Source organism: Ambystoma mexicanum, chromosome 2p, assembly GCF_040938575.1.
Source record: "Ambystoma mexicanum isolate Mex_15411 chromosome 2p, UKY_AmexF1_1, whole genome shotgun sequence".
In the NCBI taxonomy this organism is placed as follows: domain Eukaryota; kingdom Metazoa; phylum Chordata; class Amphibia; order Caudata; family Ambystomatidae; genus Ambystoma; species Ambystoma mexicanum.
In genome coordinates this window covers 443,804,025-443,826,803 of record NC_090923.1, presented here as the reverse complement: position 1 = coordinate 443,826,803, position 22,779 = coordinate 443,804,025, and positions in this window count along the sequence as shown.

The window sequence follows — 22,779 nt, the reverse complement described above, 5'->3', positions numbered from 1 at the left end:
ACACACAGAAGACGGATTTCCACTGCCAAGGCCAACTACTACCAAAACACCAGAGCTACGACCAACCATAAAAGCAGAGCCCTCTTCAAAGCTATCAAGCACTGCATGTACCCTCTGCCCGATCCACCCATTCTGCACTCAATCGAGAAACCCACTTCCATGAACTATTTCTTCATCAATAAGATCAGCATGATCCGCCAACACATAGCCACCAACGCTACAACTGACAGCACACTGCACATCCCATCTCGCAAAAACCACAACTACCTGGAGAACTTTCATGCTACTCACTATGGATGATTTCACTGCCATTGTATCTCTCAAGGCCACATTGTATGCAGATTACATCCTCCCTGCTTACGTACTCAAGACACTACCGACTGAAGCACTCCTCCTTTTCCTGCCAATCAACAGCTTCCAAATGCAAGCACCTTCCCCTGGACCCCCAAGACGAGACACATCCTCCCGCTTCTCAAGAAACAAACACTAAAGCCTGACAACCTCAGCAACTACTGCCCCAATCAGCCATATCACCTTCCAAGGTAAAATCCTTGAGAAAGCAGTATCTATGCAACTTCTCCAACACATTAAAGCCACCAAACTCCTTCATTCCTACCAAGCTGGCTTGAGTCCCAGAGGCAGCACAGAAGTGGCTACCATCAAGGTGACTGACAAAGCCCTTAAAATGCTTGATGATGGCCACCCTTGCCTGCTGGTTCTCCTTGATCTCGCAGCAGCATTTGACACAGTAGACCACCAGACACTCACTGTCAATCTTCATTATTGATTGGGGATCAGCAAGATCATCCTCAGTTGTTCAAATTGTACCTTTCTAATCAGCATCAGTTTTGTACAAATGGATTCCTCCAGATCACCAACTTTACCCATCGCCTGTGGAGTCCCCCAAGTATCCACTTTCAATCTTTGCATGGGTCCGCTTGGAACCTCTCTCACTCCACACAGCATCAAAATCCACCAATATGCAGATGACACGCAATTCCACCTCAAGATATCCTCTGTCAAAGACATCCACAGGCTCAAGACCTGCCTCTCACTGATCCAGTCATGGATTTGCAGTGCTTACTTGAACCTCAATCCCTCCAAGACTGAATTCCTGCTTCTGATCACGAACACCCAGACATCCAAATCTGGCCCTCTGCTATTCACCTCAATGGCTTCACACCCCAGTTGGCCACCTGCACCAAGTCCCTTGGGTTTGACATTAAAATACACCTCTCCTTCAAACAGCATATAGCAAGGAAGACACAAACAGCTTGCTACCAACTTTCTATCCGGCTCAAAATCAAGGCGCTCATCCCAGAACACAACTTCAGATCTGCTGTCGCAGCCTTGGTCCTCTCCAAACTGTATGGTGACAATAGCCTCTTGGAAGGCCTTTCCGGTGACTACCCGGCACCCTGAGATGTATCCTGCATGCTTTAGCACGACTCATCAAAGTACTCTGCATATTCAATCACATCACCCTGAACCTCATCGAATTGAATTGCCACCTGCTTCAAGTCCATATCATCTTCAAATCCTGCTGCATCATATATAAGGTTGTCACCCTGAATTCCCCAAGCTACCTCACTGAGAAACTCAGCATGTACAGAGGACTTTGATCTACCAGATGTAAGGACATGTGAAGACTTACCGGTGTAGGAAGACAGGAGTTCTCTTTCTACGCCCTAAGACTCAGGAGCATACTCCTCATCAAAATCTGTCTGCCCCCCTTGCTTCTACAGTTTAGGAAGGAGCTCAAAACCCTTGAAGGAATGGCTCCCCCCTAATACCTAGGCCCATATACCTTCCACTCCCCACCATACCCAAGACTGGGTGATTTGATCGCCACTGTTTCCTCCCCGGTTACTTGTAGGCCCATTGCTGACAATTTCCCGCCCTCCCCAATTGTTAGATCCCCACTCCCTTATTTCTCTGCTCCTTAACCTTGTTCTTCCCTCCGATGATTGGTAGTTCTCCATTGCTTTCCAAAGCTAGGTCCGGGTCAAATAAATACCATAATCATAAAAATAAAAGTAAAAATAGTAATAATAATAATACTACAAATAATAATAATAATAATAATAATAATAATAATAATAATAATAATTATTATTATTATTATTATTACTGCGCTAACCCAGGACCAGTTCACAGGGCTGCCAAACAGCAAACGCCAAGCGGGGAACGTGTATTTCAGTGGTTCTCGGGAAGTTTCACACGCGATTGTGCTGGGTACATGTACATCAGGGGTGCGTGGGAAGTAACACACGCGATTCCATCAGGGCACGTGTATTCCAGGGGTGCGCGGGAAGTATCACATGCAAAAACAGCAGGGTACGTGCATTTCAGGGGTGCGCGGGAAGAATCACACGCGATTCCATCAGGGTACGTGTATTCCAGGGGTGCGCGGAAAGTATCACACGCAAAAGCAGCAGGGTACGTGTATTCCAGGGGTGCGCGGGAAGTATCACACGCAGAAGCAGCAGGGTACGTGTATTTCAGGGGTGCGCAGGAAGTATCACACGCAATTCCATCAGGGTACGTGTATTCCAGGGGTACGCGGGGAGCACCACATGTGAATTGCACGTGTGGGTCCTCCCAGGTGTACCCTCTACACCCTCCACGGCCCCTGCAGGCGGCCCACACCACAGGGGCCTACCCTGCACATGTCCCGCAGGCAGCCCATCCACCATGCCCATGCCCCCCAGCCAACCCACATGTCACCTTGCACTACTGCCCACCAACGCATGTCCCCCTGCACCCCTAGCCCCCAGCATCCAGGGGCACCCTCCACCAGGCCCCCACTCATGTCTCCCATCATCCCCACCCCCCAGCATCCAGGGGCACCCTCCACCAGGCCCCCACTCATGTCTCCCATCACCCCCACCCCCCAGCATCCAGGGGCACCCTCCACCAGGCCCCCACTCATGTCCCCCTACACCTCCACCCCCCAGCATCCAGGGGCACCCTCCACCAGTCCCCCACTCATGTCCAACTCATGTCCCCCTTGACCCCCAGCATCCAGGGGCACCCTCCACCAGGCCCCCACTCATGTCCAACTCATGTCTCCCAGCACCCCCACCCCCCAGCAGTGCAGGGCACCCTCCACCAGGCCCCCACTCATGTCCCCCTGCACCCCCAACCCCCAGCATCCAGGGGCATCCTCCACCAGGCCCCCACTCATGTCCCCCTGCACCCCCACCCCCCAGCATCCAGGGGCACCCTCCACCAGGCCCCCACTCATGTCCAACTCATGTCTCCCATCACCCCCACCCCCCAGCAGTGCAGGGCACCCTCCGCCAGGCCCCCACTCATGTCTCCCATCACCCCCACCCCCCAGCATCCAGGGGCACCCTCCACCAGGCCCCTCTCATGTCCAACTCATATCCCCCTGCACCCCCAACCCCCAGCAATGCAGGGCACCCTCCAGCAGGGCCCCACTCATGCCCCCCTGCACCCCCACCCACCAGCATCCAGGGGCACCCTCCACCAGGCCCCCACTCCTGTCTCCCAGCACCCCCACCCCCCAGCCGTGCAATTTTCCTGGGTACGTGTATTCCTGGGGTGCGCGGGTAGTCTCACATGCGATACCATCAGGGTACGTGTATTATGGGTCCGCGTGAACTTCCACACGCGATACCAGCAGGCTACGTGTATTACGGGGTTCACGGGAAGTTCCACACGCGATTGCCCTGGGTACGTGTACTCCAGGGGTGCGCGGAAAGTATCACATGCAAAAGCAGCAGGGTACGTGTATTCCAGGGGTGCGCGGGAAGTATCACACGCAAAAGCAGCAGGGTACGTGTATTTCAGGGGTGCGCAGGAAGTATCACACGCGATTCCATCAGGGTACGTGTAATCCAGGGGTGTGTGGGGAGCACCACACGCGAATTGCACGTGTGGGTCCTCCCAGGTGTACCCTCTACACCCTCCACGGCCCCTGCAGGGGGTCCACACCACAGGGGCCTACCCTGCACATCTCCTGCAGGCAGCCCATCCACCATGCCCATGCCCCCCAGCCAACCCACATGTCACCTTGCACTACTGCCCACCAACGCATGTCCCCCTGCACCCGCAGCCCCCAGCATCCAGGGGCACCCTCCACCAGGCCCCCACTCATGTCTCCCATCATCCCCACCCCCCAGCATCCAGGGGCACCCTCCACCAGGCCCCCACTCATGTCTCCCATTACCCCCACCCCCCAGAATCCAGGGGCACCCTCCACCAGGTCCCCACTCATGTCCCCCTGCACCTCCACCCCCCAGCATCCAGGGGCACCCTCCACCAGACCCCCACTCATGTCCAACTCATGTCCCCCTTCACCCCCAGCATCCAGGGGCACCCTCCACCAGGTCCCCACTCATGTCCAATTCGTCTCCCAGCACCCCCACCCCCCAGCAGTGCAGGCCACCCTCCACCAGGCCCCCACTCATGTCCCCCTGCACCCCCAACCCCAGCATCCAGGGGCATCCTCCACCAGGCTCCCACTCATGTCCCCCTGCACCCCCACCCCCCAGCATCCAGGGGCACCCTCCACCAGGCCCCCACTCATGTCCAACTCATGTCTCCCATCACCCCCACCCCCCAGCAGTGCAGGGCACCCTCCGCCAGGCCCCCACTCATGTCTCCCATCACCCCCACCCCCCAGCATCCAGGGGCACCCTCCACCAGGCCCCCACTCATGTCCAACTCATATCCCCCTGCACTCCCAACCCCCAGCAGTGCAGGGCACCCTCCAGCAGGGCCCCACTCATGCCCCCCTGCACCCCCACCCACCAGCATCCAGGGGCACCCTCCACCAGGCCCCCACTCCTGTCTCCCAGCACCCCCACCCCCCAGCCGTGCAATTTGCCTGGGTACGTGTATTCCTGGGGTGCGCGGGTAGTCTCACATGCGATACCATCAGGGTATGTGTATTATGGGTCCGCGTGAACTTCCACACGCGATACCAGCAGGCTACGTGTATTACGGGGTTCGCGGGAAGTTCCACACGCGATTGCCCTGGGTACGTGTATACCAGGGGTGCGCGGAAAGTATCACATGCAAAAGCAGCAGGGTACGTGTATTCCAGGGGTGCGCGGGAAGTATCACACGCAAAAGCAGCAGGGTACGTGTATTTCAGGGGTGCGCAGGAAGTATCACACGCGATTCCATCAGGGTACGTGTATTCCAGGGGTGTGCGGGGAGCACCACACGTGAATTCCACGTGTGGGTCCTCCCAGGTGTACCCTCTACACCCTCCACGGCCCCTGCAGGGGGCCCACACCACATGGGCCTACCCTGCACATGTCCCGCAGGCAGCCCATCCACCATGCCCATGCCCCCCAGCCAACCTTGCACTACTGCCCACCAACGCATGTCCCCCTGCACCCCAGCCCCCAGCATCCAGGGGCACCCTCCACCAGGCCCCCACTCATGTCCCCCTGCACCCCCACCCCCCAGCATCCAGGGGCACCCTCCACCAGGCCCCCACTCATGTCCAACTCATGTCTCCCATCACCCCCACGCCCCAGCAGTGCAGGGCACCCTCCACCAGGCCCCCACTCATGTCCAACTCATGTCTCCCATCACCCCCACCCCCCAGCAGTGCAGGGCACCCTCCACCAGGCCCCCACTCATGTCCCCCTGCACCCCCACCCCCCAGCATCCAGGGGCACCCTCCACCAGGCCCCCACTCATGTCCAACTCATGTCTCCCATCACCCCCACGCCCCAGCAGTGCAGGGCACCCTCCACCAGGCCCCCACTCATGTCCAACTCATGTCTCCCATCACCCCCACCCCCCAGCAGTGCAGGGCACCCTCCACCAGGCCCCCATTCATGTCCAACTCATGTGTCCCATCACCCCCACCCCCCAGCAGTGCAGGGCACCCTCCACCAGGCCCCCACTCATATCTCCCTGCAGCCCCACCCACCAGCATCCAGGGGCACCCTCCACCAGGCCCCCACTCATGTCCCCCTGCACCCCCACCCCCAGCATCCAGGGGCACCCTCCACCAGGCCCCCACTCATGTCCAACTCATGTCCCCCTGCACTCCCACCCCCCAGCATCCAGGGGCACCCTCCACCAGGCCCCCACTCATGTCCAACTCATGTCCCCCTGCACCCTCCACCAGGCCCCCACTCATGTCCCCCTGCACCCCCACCCACCAGCATCCAGGGGCACCCTCCACCAGGCCCCCACTCCTGTCTCCCAGCACCCCCACCCCCCAGCCGTGCGATTTGCCTGGGTACGTGTATTCCTGCGGTGCGCGGGTAGTCTCACATGCGATACCAATAGGGTACGTGTACTATGGGTCCGCGTGAACTTCCACATGCGATACCAGCAGGCTACGTGTATTACGGGGTTCGCGGGAAGTTGCACACGCGATTGCCCTTGGTACATGTATTCCAGGGGTGCGCGGAAAGTATTACACGCAAAAGCAGCAGGGTACGTGTATTCCAGGGGTGCGCGGGAAGTATCACACGCAAAAGCAGCAGGGTACATGTATTTCAGGGGTGCGCGGGGAGCACCACACGTGAATTGCACGTGTGGGTCCTCCCAGGTGTACCCTCTACACCCTCCACGGCCCCTGCAGGCAGCCCACACCACAGGGGCCTACCCTGCACATGTCTTGCAGGCAGCACATCCACCATGCCCATGCCCCCCAGCCAACCCACATGTCACCTTGCACTACTGCCCACCAACGCATGTCCCCCTGCGCCCCCCAGCCCCCAGCATCCAGGGGCACCCTCCACCAGGCCCCCACTCATGTCCCCCTGCACACCCACCCCCCAGCATCCAGGGGCACCCTCCACCAGGCCCCCACTCATGTACAACTCATGTCTCCCATCACCCCCACCCACCAGCAGTGCAGGGCACCCTCCACCAGGCCCCCACGCATGTCCAACTCATGTCTCCCATCACCCCCACCCCCCAGCAGTGTAGGGCACCCTCCACCAGGCCCCCACTCATGTCCAACTCATGTCTCCCATCACCCCCACCCCCCAGCAGTGCAGGGCACCCTCCACCAGGCCCCCACTCATGTCCCCCTGCAACCTCACCCACCAGCATCCAGGGGCACCCTCCACCAGGCCCCCACTCATGTCCCCCTGCACCCCCAGCCCCCAGCATCCAGGGGCACCCTCCACCAGGCCCCCACTCATGTCCAACTCATGTCTCCCATCACCCCCACCCACCAGCAGTGCAGGGCACCCTCCATCAGGCCCCCACGCATGTCCAACTCATGTCTCCCATCACCCCCACCCCCCAGCAGTGTAGGGTACCCTCCACCAGGCCCCCACTCATGTCCAACTCATGTCACCCATCACCCCCACCCCCCAGCAGTGCAGGGCACCCTCCACCAGGCCCCCACTCATGTCCCCCTGCACCCCCACCCACCAGCATCCAGGGGCACCCTCCACCAGGCCCCCACTCATGTCCCCCTGCACCCCCACCCCCCTGCATCCAGGGGCACCCTCCACCAGGCCCCCACTCATGTCCAGCTCATGTCTCCCAGAACCCCCACCCCCCAGCAGTGCAGGGCACCCTCCACCAGGCCCCCACTCATGTCTCCCATCACCCCCACCCCCCAGCATCCAGGGGCACCCTCCACCAGGCCCCCACTCATGTCTTCCATAACCCCCACCCCCCAGCATCCAGGGGCACCCTCCACCAGGCCCCCACTCATGTCCAACTCATGTCTCCCAGCACCCCCACCCCCCAGCAGTGCAGGGCACCCTCCACCAGTCCCCCACTCATGTCCCCCTGCACCCCCACCCCCCAGCATCCAGGGGCACCCTCCACCAGGCCCCCACTCATGTCCAACTCATGTCCCCCTGCACCCCCACCCCCCAGCATCCAGGGGCACCCTCCACCAGGCCCCCACTCATGTCCAACTCATGTCCCCCTGCACCCCCAACCCCCAGCAGTGCAGGGCACCCTCCACCAGGCCCCCACTCATGTCCCCCTGCACCCCCACCCACCAGCATCCAGGGGCACCCTCCACCAGGCCCCCACTCCTGTCTCCCAGCACCCCCACCCCCCAGCCGTGCAATTTGCCTGGGTACGTGTATTCCTGGGGTGTGCGGGTAGTCTCACATGCGATACCATCAGGGTACGTGTATTATGGGTCCGCGTGAACTTCCACACGCGATACCAGCAGGCTACGTGTATTACGGGGTTCGCGGGAAGTTCCACACGTGATTGCCCTGGGTACGTGTATTCCAGGGGTGCGCGGAAAGTATCACATGCAAAAGCAGCAGGGTACGTGTATTCCAGGGGTGCGCGGGAAGTATCACACGCAAAAGCAGCAGGGTACGTGTATTTCAGGGGTGCGCAGGAAGTATCATACGCGATTCCATCAGGGTACGTGTATTCCAGGGGTGTGCGGGGAGCACCACACGTGAATTGCACGTGTGGGTCCTCCCAGGTGTACCCTCTACACCCTCCACGGCCCCTGCAGGGGGCCCACACCACAGGGGCCTACCCTGCACATGTCCCGCAGGCAGCCCACATGTCACCTTGCACTACTGCCCACCAACGCATGTCCCCCTGCACCCCAGCCCCCAGCATCCAGGGCACCCTCCACCAGGCCCCCACTCATGTCCCCCTGCACCTCCACCCCCCGGCATCCAGGGGCACCCTCCACCAGGCCCCCACTCATGTCCAACTCATGTCTCCTATCACCCCCATGGCCCAGCAGTGTAGGGCACCCTCCACCAGGCCCCCACTCATGTCCAACTCATGTCTCCCATCACCCCCACCCCCCAGCAGTGCAGGGCACCCTCCACCAGGCCCCCACTCATGTCCAACTCATGTCTCCCATCACCCCCACCCCCCAGCAGTGCAGGGCACCCTCCACCAGGCCCCCACACATGTCTCCCAGCACCCCCACCCCCCAGCATCCAGGGGCACCCTCCACCAGGCCCCCACTCATGTCCCCCTGCACCCCCACCCCCAGCATCCAGGGGCACCCTCCACCAGGCCCCCACTCATGTCCAACTCATGTCCCCCTGCACCCCCACCCACCAGCATCCAGGGGCACCCTCCACCAGGCCCCCACTCATGTCCAACTCATGTCCCCCTGCACCCCCACCCCCCAGCATCCAGGGGCACCCTCCACTCGGCCCCCACTCATGTCCAACTCATGTCCCCCTGCACCCCCACCCCCTAGCAGTGCAGGGCACACTCCACCAGGCCCCCACTCATGTCCCCCTGCACCCCCACCCACCAGCATCCAGGGGCACCCTCCACCAGGCCCCCACTCATGTCCCCCAGCCAACATGTCATCACAATCTAGATCCCTGGACCTTATGGTAAGCCTCCAAATGCCAAACACCCACCCGAGTATTGCATCCACCCACTTAGAAATGGCAATAACATGATAGAACCCCAATTGCAAGTTTGGAAATGAACACATGTCCCTCACATAGACCCAATGGGTGTCAGTGAATGTCAAAACCCATATCATGATATGCATGAAACCAATGAGATGATACTACACATTGAAGTTTGAAGAAAAAATATGTATTAAAAGCAACATAAATTGAATAAAAAATAAACAAACAAAAATGGGAATTAAAAAAAAAAAACAGCATGTCCGTGAAATAATGCAAAACCACAAATCATAATCCAAAGGAAAGGTGTCCAAAGTCACAGTCCACAAAAGTAAATCCAATGGAAAAATAAAATCGAAAACCATTGCTCCATGGGTAAATCATTAAAAAAAATGAAAATCCAACAGTCAACTATATACAGATAAACAATCCAGGGTCCATGATCCCAACAGAAGAAACTAAACCTATCTAATAACACTACCTAACAAAAAAAACTATATACAAAAATGTGGCCCATTGTCCAAAAGGTCCAAAAAAAATGCAAAACCAAAGGAAACCTAACACTAACTACAGAACTATTTACAAGGGCAGTGGGCTAGTCCGACGGCTCACTTCGGGATATTCCGGGCCAGGGCATCATCGAACTCCTGCTCAATGTCCCGGAGGCGGTCCTCCTCCATGGCCCCAAGGGTCCGCAGGGCCGTCGACATGTTCACCTCCAACTCCCTGCGGATTGCCTCGAGGCACTCGGCCTGCCTCAGGGCCCTCCGCATGGAGTTCTCCGCCCTGACCATCGTGAGCTGTGCCTCTTCCGCCCGCTGCCGCTCCGCATCTATGGCGTGGCCCAACCGCTGCCACACGGAAGACACTTCCCGTCCTGGGTCCTCCTGCCCTCCGGCCGATGCCTGCCCCTCCGATGTCGAAGGCCCTGAGCCATCATGGCTCCCAACACGTTGCTGCTGCTGCTGTGCCTCTGCCCGTGCACTGCCTCCTGCTGCCTGCACATCCTCCGCTGGCTGGGGTGCAGTCGTTGATGTGGCCACCCCTGCTGGACGTCCGACTCCCGACTGTGGCAGGGATGCCTCCTCCACCAGCCTGGCCGCGCAGTCAGAGGCAGCTCCACAGGGCACCCAGGTGACTAATGGGTGGGAAGATGGCACGGAGGACGACTGGCGCATAGGGGGTTCAGTTGAGGAGGGGGTCGGAGCAAGCCTCATCAAACGGAGGAATCCGGCCTGGGTGACCTGTCCCAGTAGGCCGATGCGGTCAACGAGCCATTCGAGATGACGTGCAGTCTCCTCATGAAAAGACTGCAGGTCACCTCGCATGGCCCGTTGCCGCAACGCCACACCAGTCAGGACAGGCTCAACCCGGACCCGGATAGCCACGTCTGCAGGCAGAGGAAGACCAGTTGTTGTGAGCTCATCCTCTGCATGAAAACGGGTCTGGACGTAGGCATCCCTGCTGGTGCAAGATGATGCAGTGACAGGATCAGGGACTGGAGTGCACACAGGCACCTCTGCAGCAGCCTGTGTTGCCTCCTGTCCCTGGTCCTGCACTGCACCACTAGCACCAGTGGAATCCCCAACTCCAGACCCCGTCTCTGTTGCTTGCACGGCCTCCTCCTCCACCAAACCCCCCACCAACCTGGATGACTCTGTGCCATCTTCCCCCGTTGGGCCCTGTGGGGTCCCAGCTGCCCCTTCTGCTGCCGAGGAGTCCAACTCCAACCTCCGCCTCTTGGACCTCCCCCCGGCAGCGGCGGCCTGGGACGCGGCACCGGACTCCTCACTCCCCGACGAGATCACAACCTGGGAGGGGAGCCGGGCCTTGCCTCTCCGGCTGGCAGTGCGATCCCCGCCGCTGTGCTCCACAGCACCTTCTCCGCCCTCTTCATCAGTTGACGCTGCAGACAGGGAGAAATAAAACACAGGCATCAGGGCACTGTACAATGGACACATACACACATGACAGGTGTATATGAGTGGCATTGGCAAACCTCAGACATGGCATCACAATCGCCAACACACATGTCATTTCAACATATGAGCCATACCACAGCCATATCGCAACTGCCAGCACCATCCATACACATACAACAGCATGAGCAGGCAAAGGTGAGCCAGACATCACATGCAACACAGGGAGTGCACTACACATGCACGCACACCACCACACTTGCATGCATGTGTACACCTCTGCCAACTGTCGCAGTGTTCAGATGGGCATCCATGTCACATCAGCCAATCAGGCTTCCACATCCCGCTGTCGCATGCATCCATGTTGCATCACTGTTGCACCCTTGTCAAATACACACACATGCACATGTACACAGTGCTGATACATGCAGCTGAAAACAACATACATGCGTGACATCACGAACATGCCTACTTACATACACATTCATCCAAACATGTGTGCCCACACAACTGCATTTGGCATGCAAGCCTACACACACAAGCACCATCCATGTCTCACACATGACAGCCCTCGCATGTGTTAGCATCACGGCCCTGTACACCCCCACCCATACTCGGCCCCATACAAACAGATGTGCAACCTGCACACTACTGGCACATCACCACACGCACAGCTTACAATCATGATGCATGTACACTTACCGCTCGACTCCAGACGGGTCTGCCTCTCAAGGACCTGGACGTGGAGCGCTGGGGATATGCGTTCCAGGACCCTCATCTGATCTTCCGACAAGTGGCCTCGGCGCCCCTTAGCATCCGCTGCCTTCAAGAGGCGCCGGGCCTTGTTGAGGGTCCTGGACCTGAAGTCCTCCCAGCGCTTCTTGACATGTTGGAAGTCGCGGACTGCCACCCCCTCCGCATTGATGGTAGTCACGATGTCCGTCCAGATCCGAGTCCGTCCTTCCTTGTCAGCGCGCACACTTCGGAAGAGGGCATCATACTGCCCCAGGACTTGCTCCACCAGGACACCAACTTCGGTGGCAGTGAAGCTGGTGCCCCTCTGCCTCTCTGGCCGGGGGTTGTCAGTGGTGCCAGATGTTGCAGTGCCCGACATGACAACCCCAGAGGCAGGAGTGGGTGGGCAACTGGGTCCTGGGGCTGCGCTGTGGAGCGATGGAATCCCAGTCGGGAGTCTTTGGTTCCAGCAGGGGTGGTCACAGCAACAGCACCCTTGGCTGATGTGCAGGCAGCAAATGGCAGGGCACGTGGGCAGCAGGCAGTCAGGCAGCAGCAGATGGCAGGTGGGAGTGTGCTCGGGGCTCTGGGGGGCAGTAAATCGGCTTTCTGGGCAGGAGCGTGGTCTTCCGTGTGCTTACGCATGGCCAGCTTTATACGGAGTGATTTGGCACGTGAAATTCCTGCACGTCTGCGTGTAATTCGAGGAATGGCCCTTAGCGCGTAAGCGCGTCAGCACACGTACGTTAATTCATTGGCCCAAAGGCCCCCATGCGCATCTATGATGTCACGCGCATGACCATATAGAATGGCGCGTGTAAAAAAAAAGATACACGTCCGAGTGTCAAAGCGTGTAATTGATAGAAATGGCCTCATCGGGTATGCACATCTGTGACGTGTGTATAAAAGGTACGTGTAGAACGCCATTTCCTTGTATGTGCTTTTCATGGAGGGCGAGTGGGTGAAATCTGTACTTCTTGTCGGTTCACACACGATTTACTTCACAGCGTTTCAAGTTCGTACTCCCTGTTACCTCTGACAGCTTTTTCTCTTTTCCTCTTTTTCCTGGGCCTGTTTCCTCAAACAGCGTTCCCTTCTACTGTTGACCTGTCTCCTCAGACAGCATACAATTCTTCTTTTGGCGGGGGTGTTGCCAACGCGCACACGTGCATATTTTTCACGCTTTTGTTTCTGCCAGACGGTGAGTCGCGCACGTATTTAACATCTGTGCTTGCCTCGTGTGTCGCGTACCCCTTCAGAGGTCATTCTAGGCTGCGTGTGACACGCATACGTTCATTCTTGTGTTTCTGGGTGCCACAGCGTAGTGCAGGTTTATTTTTCCACACACGTGGTCTAGGAGGGGTTGCGTGCACCTTACTTCCCTTTTTTGGGGTGCCTGTGCGTTGTGTGACCCGTCATCTTTCCCCAGGGGTGACATACAGCCTTGCTAGAGCACTAGGGTACGATTACCATCTGGTACCCAACCCCTTTTACCCCCAATTGCCCAGGACAATAGTTCACAGAGACTCCCGTACGCACAATAACATCAGTGCCATTGCTGGGAGGCGAACAAGCCGTAAGCGTGGCAAAGGTGGCCGAGCCCCAAGTGGTGGCCGTGGTGGATCCGGTAGGGGACGTTGCCATGACTTGCAGGGTGCCCCTAGCCCCCCATGTGTGGAGGAGCAGTCAGGGACACCCATGCCCCCCCCTGGTTGAGGGTAACATGGCTGACACCATCCATGCTCAGCCCTTGTTGGACCAGCCCACTGTGGAACCAGACCTGGCACAGGGTGACTCCATGGCTGACTTCCAGGTCAGCAGGTCTAGGCCACGTGCGCCGGTGCACGTTGGTGTCATCAGGCCATGTGGATCAGGGGCAGCTAGGTCATCTGCTGCCCCGCGTAGGCAGGCTGGGGAGGCTGCAGGGGCATCTGCGGCTCCATCCACCCACCTCTCACACACCCAGCCAGGACAGTGTCGGTCCAAGTCCATCCTGCTGACATTCCCCCTGACACCATCACACTTGAGCTAATGCCTGCACCAACTCCCATGCTGAGTGTGCAATCCCACACTCCTATTACAGAGTCCACCGGGGCTCCTGCCCCTAGTGTCCAGAGCGGCGTAGGACACTCAGAATCCCCACCACCTTCCAAGCGGAAGAGGAAGAGTGCTCATCCAGTAGAGGCTGATGCCCCAGACACGGCTACACAGTCCGGCCCGTCAAGGAAGCCCAGCTTCAATGAGGCCGAACTGAATGCACTTGTAAAGTATGTGTCCGCACATGACCGCGAAATGGTGATTGTTGCAGGATCCAAGATCACACCTGCACAACGTCTGGCACACTGGCAGACCATCGCGGACATCACAAGTGCCCTTGGAATCGTGAGGCGCACAGCTAATGAATGCTACAAGCGCTGGAATGACCTGAAGCGCAGGGCAAAGAATAAGCTGGCCTCAAGTCATGCCGCTACTCTAGTGACTGGAGGTGGGTCTCCAGCAGAGGACATAGAACTCACTCCACATGAGGATGTTGCTGGGACCTACGTCACGGAGGAACAGATCCAAGGCGTGGGGGAACTGGCAGATTCCGAGGCATTGTCTGGTGAGTGCACATGCATGTGTGTGTCATCCATGTGCATGGTGTGTGTGTGAGGGCTTCTCTTTGGGTGCCAGGTGAGGGTGTGTGTGCCTGAGTGGTTTGGGTCACCCATGTGCCTCATCCAATACATTCTGTGCACCAGCATTTGGGTATAGCAGTATCCCTTCTGCCAACATTAGACATCTAGCCCACAACATTGTTGCTTATTTTCCTCTGTTTATTCAGGCAGATTGGTTGCATACCACCACTTTTACTGGGCATTTCTCAGTCCTATTGTCACATGTCTGACATGGCTATGGTACAGTGGACTGGCTTTGTTTCCTGGATATTATTTGTTTAGACATGTCCCTGTGTTATAGGACCATTTTGGACTGGCAGCTCCAGGTTAAACATTTGAACCATTTCAATGAAAAAAACAATTTCATGAGCAAACTAGACTGAATGAACAATTGGTGTCCTCCTCTCCCTCTTCACTTTATGGCTAGGGTACATGCCATCTGTGTGATGGCATGTGTATTTGACCTGCCAATCACAGGCCAATGCGTGATGCCACTGCTAGGCAGCATGCAGCAAATGTGTTCATCTTCCATCTTGGTGTCATCAATGTGTGCCATCTGCCTCCCCTTCACACGCAGTGACGGTGCATGCATGGGAGGGTTTTAGTCATGTGGGACATGTGTCAATCAAGTACTGTTTCTGTAGCTTCTCAGCCCTAATTGTGTGCCATAGTGCTAATGCCTGTTTCCATTTGTTTTCTTTTATGTTTTTGCAGGGGATGACGCACTTGATACTGCTGGGGCTGTGGAGATGGTGCAGACCCAGGAGGGGTCTCAGGCCCGACCAACCACCAGTGAGGGACGTGGTGTGGTGGTGGGTGAGAACCCACAACTGCTGCAGGTCGTGCTCTCAAGGGGTGTCTCTGGCTGCACCTCCCCCGAGCTGTATTCAGGTGTCGATTCGGATGATGAGACCTATGTGCCGTCGCAGGGGAGTGTTCCTGGGAGGGATTCTGTTCTGTCCGACCCACCTGCACCAGGGTTAGAACCCTCAATGGGGATGTCAGTGTTGGCAGGTACGCCTTTGGTGGTTACGGATGCAGGGTCACACTCCGCAACATCTGATCCTGTTCCTGGGCCAGCAGATCAGAGGGGGAATGCAGTCCTGCAGCCTCAGGCAGTGCTGGCACAGCAAGGCGCAGTTCGCCTTGCCCCAGACAGGTGTGGTGCCCGCCGACGCGGTGGCCGTACGCCACCTGGCAATACCGCATGGGAGCAATCCATATACGGTATGGCAACCCAACAGGCAGCATCATCAGAGATGATGGCTCAGGCCATGGATAGGGTGGCCACTTCCATTGTCCCCCCCGAAAGGCTGATGGAGCGACTACAGCAGGCAACAGACTCCATCTGCCAGTCACACAGGGAGGACATGTTGGCGTCCGACAGGGACAGGCGGGCGGCATTGGCGACTCTGCAGGAAGCCATTTCCATAGAGTCCCAGGGCCACAGGGAAGCCCTGAGGGTGGAACTCCTTCACCTCAGGACGACTCTTGTTGAGCTTGAGGCTTCAACAAACAGAAGGACAGAACAGCAGCTGGAGCGTCTCACACGAACGCTCTCAGCCGAGATGCTGGCAACTAGGGCGGAGGTCCGGGCATCCCGTGAGTTGTTGCATGGGGACCTACGCACAATTATCCTCCAGAACGAGACCTTCCACACCCGCATGCTTGCTGCCATGGAGGACCAGACTAGGGCTTTGCGTGGGCTGCCTCCCATAGTGCCACCACCTCCTGATGCAGCTGCAGAGGGTGAGGAGAGCGACAGCAGTGATTCTCTCATAATAGGGTAGCCGTGTAGGCCATGAGCCCATGGAGGTGTTTTTTTTTCGCAAGATCCACACAGGTGGGTTTTGGTGTGCACCCTGTCCTTGGACCTCCTGGGTGGCCTCCCCCACACCCCTGGGACCATTAATGGCTATTTTTTTAATTTAATGTTATTGTTTTGGACAGTGTGTTGCCTTGTGTGGCTCCCGTGGGCATACGCTGTATTGTGGCTGGGCACATGCAGGCTTGTCATGAATTTGGGTCAGATGCTTGGGTTTGTTTGATACACACCCCTCCTGATTCCCGTTTCCATGGGCTTGCAAAGGGTGTGTCCAAGTGACATTGACGTACATGGTGAGGTTGGACTCCCATTTGATGTGTGGGCAGTCTGTAGTCAATACTGTGTATACATTCATAGTGCATATTGTTGTTGTATTGTACACTGCATGGTGTATTGATATGTGCCTCTGCATCAATCTCATCCTCCTAATTTGCAGGTCCATTTCTCATGTCTTCACAAGGCGGTCTACCTTGGAACTGGAGTCCATGTTGTAAGCAGTGCACCTACACTCTTGCGTGGCGTTAACACTGTATACTTGGAAGTGTTCGAAGTGCTGGCATTATCAGGTAGTGAGGCTACCAATTTTTTTAGTCTTTAATGTCATGTTTAAGGTAGGTTGGAGGTTGTGTACGTGATTGGTATTCTTGGTAAGTATTTGTTAATGTGTGTTGTAGGTCCTGCATTACTGTAAACATTTCAAGTGTGGCCAGTTTCCATTAGGGACACTGTAGTTGGTGACACTTGGGGCATGTTGTGGGGATTAATTTGTTTGCTCTCACATTGCATGACATGCCCTGGTGTGTTGTGTGGCCGTGCCGGGGAGTGGTTGGGTGACATGGCACTGTTCTCATGTAGTATTTTGCAAGTGGGTATTCATTTCTGCTGCATGGAAGTGTGTCTTTTGATGACACTGCATTGGTGGTGTTTGTGTAGGTAGGGATGCACAAATTCTGACACTTCCACATGAACAATCTCAGGCTGCTATGGTTCTGACAGTTGACTGTCCCTTTGTTCGTCATAATTGTCAGGTCGAGTCATCATTGCTTATCAGATGGTATGTGCCAGGGCTGTGTGCACTCCACAGGGGTGTGATTTCTATTTGAAGTAATTAGCCACCAGCTGCGTACGGGCTGCCTCACCCCGTGCCCTTTTCCCTCCCATGCGCAGCGGGCGTGCATGTGGTTGGGGATGTGGGGGCACCACCATGTCCACAGCCAGGCTCCGGCGTGTTGCAACATTGTGCAGGACACATGCTGCCACTATGATCCTGCACACTACTGGGGGCGCATATAACATCTGCCCGCCAGAACGGTCAAGGGAGCGAAAGCATGACTTGAGCACTCCGAATGTGCGCTCCACTATGCCCCGGGTTGCAATATGGGCTGTGTTGTATCTTACCTCGGGAGGCGTGATGGGGATCCGAATTGGCGTCATCATGTGGGTGCTCAGAGGGTAGGCACTGTCCCCTGGTGAGGAGGTGATGGGTATCATTAGTGGGGTAGTGACATAACTCTGCATCTGACATGCATGCATGTGCAGTGGCATTCATACTCACCAGGCAGCCATGTATCGCCATGCCACCCAGCTTCTAGGTCCCGGCTTAGGGTAGACATTCGGTAAATGAAGCTGTCGTGGCTGGACCCTGGATAGTTGGCATATACTGAGGTGATGATTCCCTTGGCATTACATACTACCTGCATGTTGATGGAATGCCAGTCCTTGCAGTTCCTATAGATGTGCTCAGATGCCCTGGGGGGACGTAGTGCCACATGGGTGCAGTCAATGGCACCTACCACTTTGGGGAATTGTGCCACATCGTAGAAATCCAGGGCGGCAGCCTGCCTTTCTGCAGGTGTCCTGGGCAGGTATATGTGCCTGCGGACTGATGGGCGTGCAGTGATGATGTTCAAGACCTGGTGTAGGCAGCGTGACTGCGTGGCCTGTGACACACCACCCACTATGGCACTTGTCCGCTGAAATGATCCAGTGGCCAAGAAGTTCAGTACATTAAAGACCTTCTCCAGGGGGCTTGGGAGCACAGGGTGGGTGATGTGAGGTCGTCCTCCCACTCACTGACCAGGTCCAGTACTATGTGTGGTGGAAACCTGTATCATCAGGCATCCCAAAAAGGCTGGTTCTGGGAGTGAAAATTCGGGCCCCCACTATCCTCCTCCTCCTCCTTTGGTAACCCACGGCCACTGCTGCTAGGAACGGTATATTCATCCTGGCGTCTGAGCTTGTTTGTTGTTTGCGCGCACTTTTATGCTGCGCGGGTCGACGTACGCCTGCTTCATGCTGGCGTACATGTTTCAGGATTGGACCATTTATTTTTTGGCGTGTTGTAGGCGACCGTGTGAATCTTCCCGCCCACCCCAGGAATACACGTAACACGCTCTCCCAGGCCCAGTCGTGAGTAAATATTCCCGCCCACCCCTGGAATACACGTACCCCACTCTCACAGGCCCAGTCGCGTGTGGAACTTCACGCGCACACCGAAATACACGTACCCTGCAAGATCGCGTGTGAAACTTCACACACACACCGAAATACACGTACCCAGGGCAATCGCGTGTGGAACTTCCCGCGAACCCCGTAATACACGTAGCCTGCTGGTATCGCGTGTGGAAGTTCACACGGACCCATAATACACGTACCCTGATGGTATCGCAAGTGAGACTACCCGCGCACCCCAGGAATACACGTACCCAGGCAAATCGCACGGCTGGGGGGTGGGGGTGCTGGGAGACATGAGTGGGGGCCTGGTGGAGGGTGCCCCTGACTGGTGGGGGGTGGGGGTGCAGGGAGACATGAGTGGGGGCCTGGTGGAGGGTGCCCTGCACTGCTGGGGGGTGGGGGTGATGGGAGACATGAGTTAGATATGAGTGGGGGCCTGGTGGAGGGTGCCCCTGGATGCTGGTGGGTGGGGGTGCTGGGAGACATGAGTTGGACATGAGTGGGGGCCTGGTGGAGTGTGCCCTGCACTGCTGGGGGGTGGGGGTGGTGGGAGACATGAGTTGGACATGAGTGGGGCCTGGTGGAGGGTGCCCCTGATTGGTGGGGGGTGGGGGTGCAGGGAGACATGAGTGGGGCCTGGTGGAGGGTGCCCCACAGTGCTGGGGGGGTGGGGGTGCTGGGAGACATGAGAGGGGGCCTGGTGGAGGGTGCCCCTGACTGGTGGGGGGTGGGGGTGCTGGGAGACATGAGTGGGGGGCTGGTGGATGGTGCCCCTGACTGGTGGGGTATGGGGGTGCTGGGAGACATGAGTGGGGGCCTGGTGGAGGGTGCCCCACAGTGCTGGGGGGTGGGCGTGCTGGGAGACATGTGTTGGTGATTAGTAGTGCAAGGTGACATGTGGGTTGGCTGGGGGGCATGGCCATGGTGGATGGGTTGCCGGTGGGACTTGAGCAGGGGTGCAGGGTAGACCCCTGTGGTGTGGGCTGCCTGCAGGGGCCGTGGAGGGTGTAGAGGGAACACCTGGGAGGACCCACACGGCCAAATCACGTGTAGCATTCCCCGGCACCACCGAAATACACATACCCTGCTGAAATCCCGTGTGAATCTTCCTGCGCACCTCAGAATACACGTACCCTGCTGAAATCACGTGTGGGACTTCCCGAGCACCCCAAAGTACACGTACCCAGGCCAATCGCATGTGGAACTTCCCACGCATCCCGAAACACACGTACCCAGGCCAATTGCGTGTGGAACTTCCCTCGCACCCGAAGTACACGTACCCAGGCCAATCGCATGTGGAACTTCCCGCGCATCCCGAAACACATGTACCCAGGCCAATCGCGTGTGGAACTTCCCGCGCACCCCGAAGTACACGTACCCAGGCCAATCGCGTGTGGAACCTCCCGCGCATCCCGAAACACACGTACCCAGGCTAATCGCGTGTGGAACTTCCTGCGCACCCCGAAGTACACGTACCCAGGCCAATCGCGTGTGGAACTTCCCGCGCACCCAGAAACACACACACATACTATTTTTCACACAGCGGGTGTCCGTGTTTGTCGGTACCCCTTTGCACCTCATTTGTCCTAGAGGGCCACTGTATGCACCATTCATCATGGCTGTATATGGGTGCTTTTTGTTAGCGCACATTTTGGCGCACATTTATTTCAGGTGCAGGGACGCTACCGCCTGCTTTCTTGTGGCGTACTTGTTTGGCCCTGTGCGCGTCTTTCACCGTGCGCTGGTTTGCCCTATTCTATTCCATGAATACGGGTTGTAGGCGAGCGTGTGGGCGTTCCGCGCACTTGCCTCCTGCACTTCCCCCGTGACGCCCATATTTTCACGCGTTGTTCCCCATTCCAAGTGTTACACCCCGTGTTCCGCCTACTTTTGTGATGTACGCCGCGCTATTTGCGATTTCACAGTGGCCGTGGCGCACGCTGTTGGATGACCTGTACGCCGGCGTGCGCTGTGCACTTTTTCAGCGCACATCCAATGTTTTTCTCGCGCACGGACTTCCATGAATCGATGTGCGCTGGTTTCCCTGCGATTTTCGCACTTGCAATGCGATTTTTGCACTTTTACTGCGATTCGCACGTTTTGGCACCTCTGCACGGGAATTTTCAGCGCACATTAATTCCATGAATCGACACCTTAGTATTTGTCTCTGGGGCCAAGTATACCTTGATGCCCAGGGTAATTTTTGAAGCAGAAATGGCGAAATAGAATGGCCACCTTCTTAACACAACTCCTGCTGGCCACGAAAATCACAGTAGTGCACACCTGGAAGACCGCAGAGGGCCCCCTAATGACTCTTTGATGGCTAAAACTCTGTGACATTCTGATTGCAGAGAAAATGCTGCCAAAGCTGGCCTCCTTCAACACTTCCTGAACATCTGGGTGCCTCTTCTTGACTATGATCTGAACTTTCCGGCGCTGACCCACAAGCCACGTTTGATCACAAGGGCCCTACAGCTGGACGGTGAGCGGTTGACCCCCAATAATTCTTAGTCAGCCTTGGACAATCACTGATCCGGGATAGGGAGGGGGGGAGGCTGTGGACATGCTCCTATATTGAATTGCAGGTAATGCTTTGTCTGTTACTTGCTGTTATTATTGTCATGTGTGCGCTGGTTTAGAATAAACCTGTTAAAAAAGAAATGGGGAAATAGATCATACTCAATTAAGTAAATGTTAAACTAGTGGCCTATGGAGACAAACACATTGATTTAGAAGTTTGGTTTGTGTCTGTTATGCAATTTAAGGACAGATCAGCAAAAGGAATGATTTATATTTCCAGCAAAGGGACATATCCACTTCTTGGTTACATCAGAAGAGACTTAAGATAAAACTCGATCCTAATGCCGAAGAAGCAGTCTATGCTGTGGATTATGACACATCACCAGAATTCATTAACAAGCACACTGTTTTCCTATGGCAATTTAAAAGATTTTATGCACAAAACTCACATGAAGTCCAATGCTGTTCCAGTTGTACAAAAAGTGATACCAGTGCCTCTAGCCATCAGGGCTGCTGTAAGGGAGGAACTTGATCAAATGGAGAGACAAGGTATGATAGAAAGAGTTGAGTCCTCTGAGTAGGTCTCACCGTTAGTCAGTGTCCACAAGCCCAATGGGAAACTCAGATTGTGGATAGATTTGAGGTGTGTAAATCAATGTGTGATACCAGATAGACATCCTTTAGCTAACATAGCGTAGATTTTAGGCATGATTAATGGCACAAGAGTGATGAGTACTTTAGATTTGAAGTCTGCATATCACCCAATTGTTTTGCACCCATCCTCTAGGAATATAACAGCCTTTATTAACACCAGAAGGTTTGCATCAACGTAAGTGCATGCCTTTTGGTCTGGTATCGGCATCAGATATGTTTCAACGGATTATGTATCAACTGTTTCACCATATGGAGTGGGTATTGTGTTTCCAAGATGATGTGTTGGTTTATGGGAGAACACTTGAAGAGCACAATGCCAGGCTTAAGTAAGTGTTAAACACATTCAAGGAGGCTGGTTTAACACAGAGTAAGGATAAGTGCAAATTTCATCAGTCTGCCATACAATATTTAGGACACAAGATATCGGAACATGGTATTAGGCCAAATAAATATCTGCCGAATACTATATTAAATTTTCCCACTCCCAATAACAAGGAAAAGATTATCTCCTTCTTAGGAATGGCTGAGTATTACGCCAAATGTATTCCTGAGTTGTTAAATTAAACCTTTAACATAAGAAAGCTTGTGAAGAGAGGGGTGAGATTTCAGTGGGATAATGAATGGGAATTTGAGTTTGAAGAAATAAAACTAGCGTTGAATATGGCTGCCACTTTGAAGAGTTTTGATCCCAACAA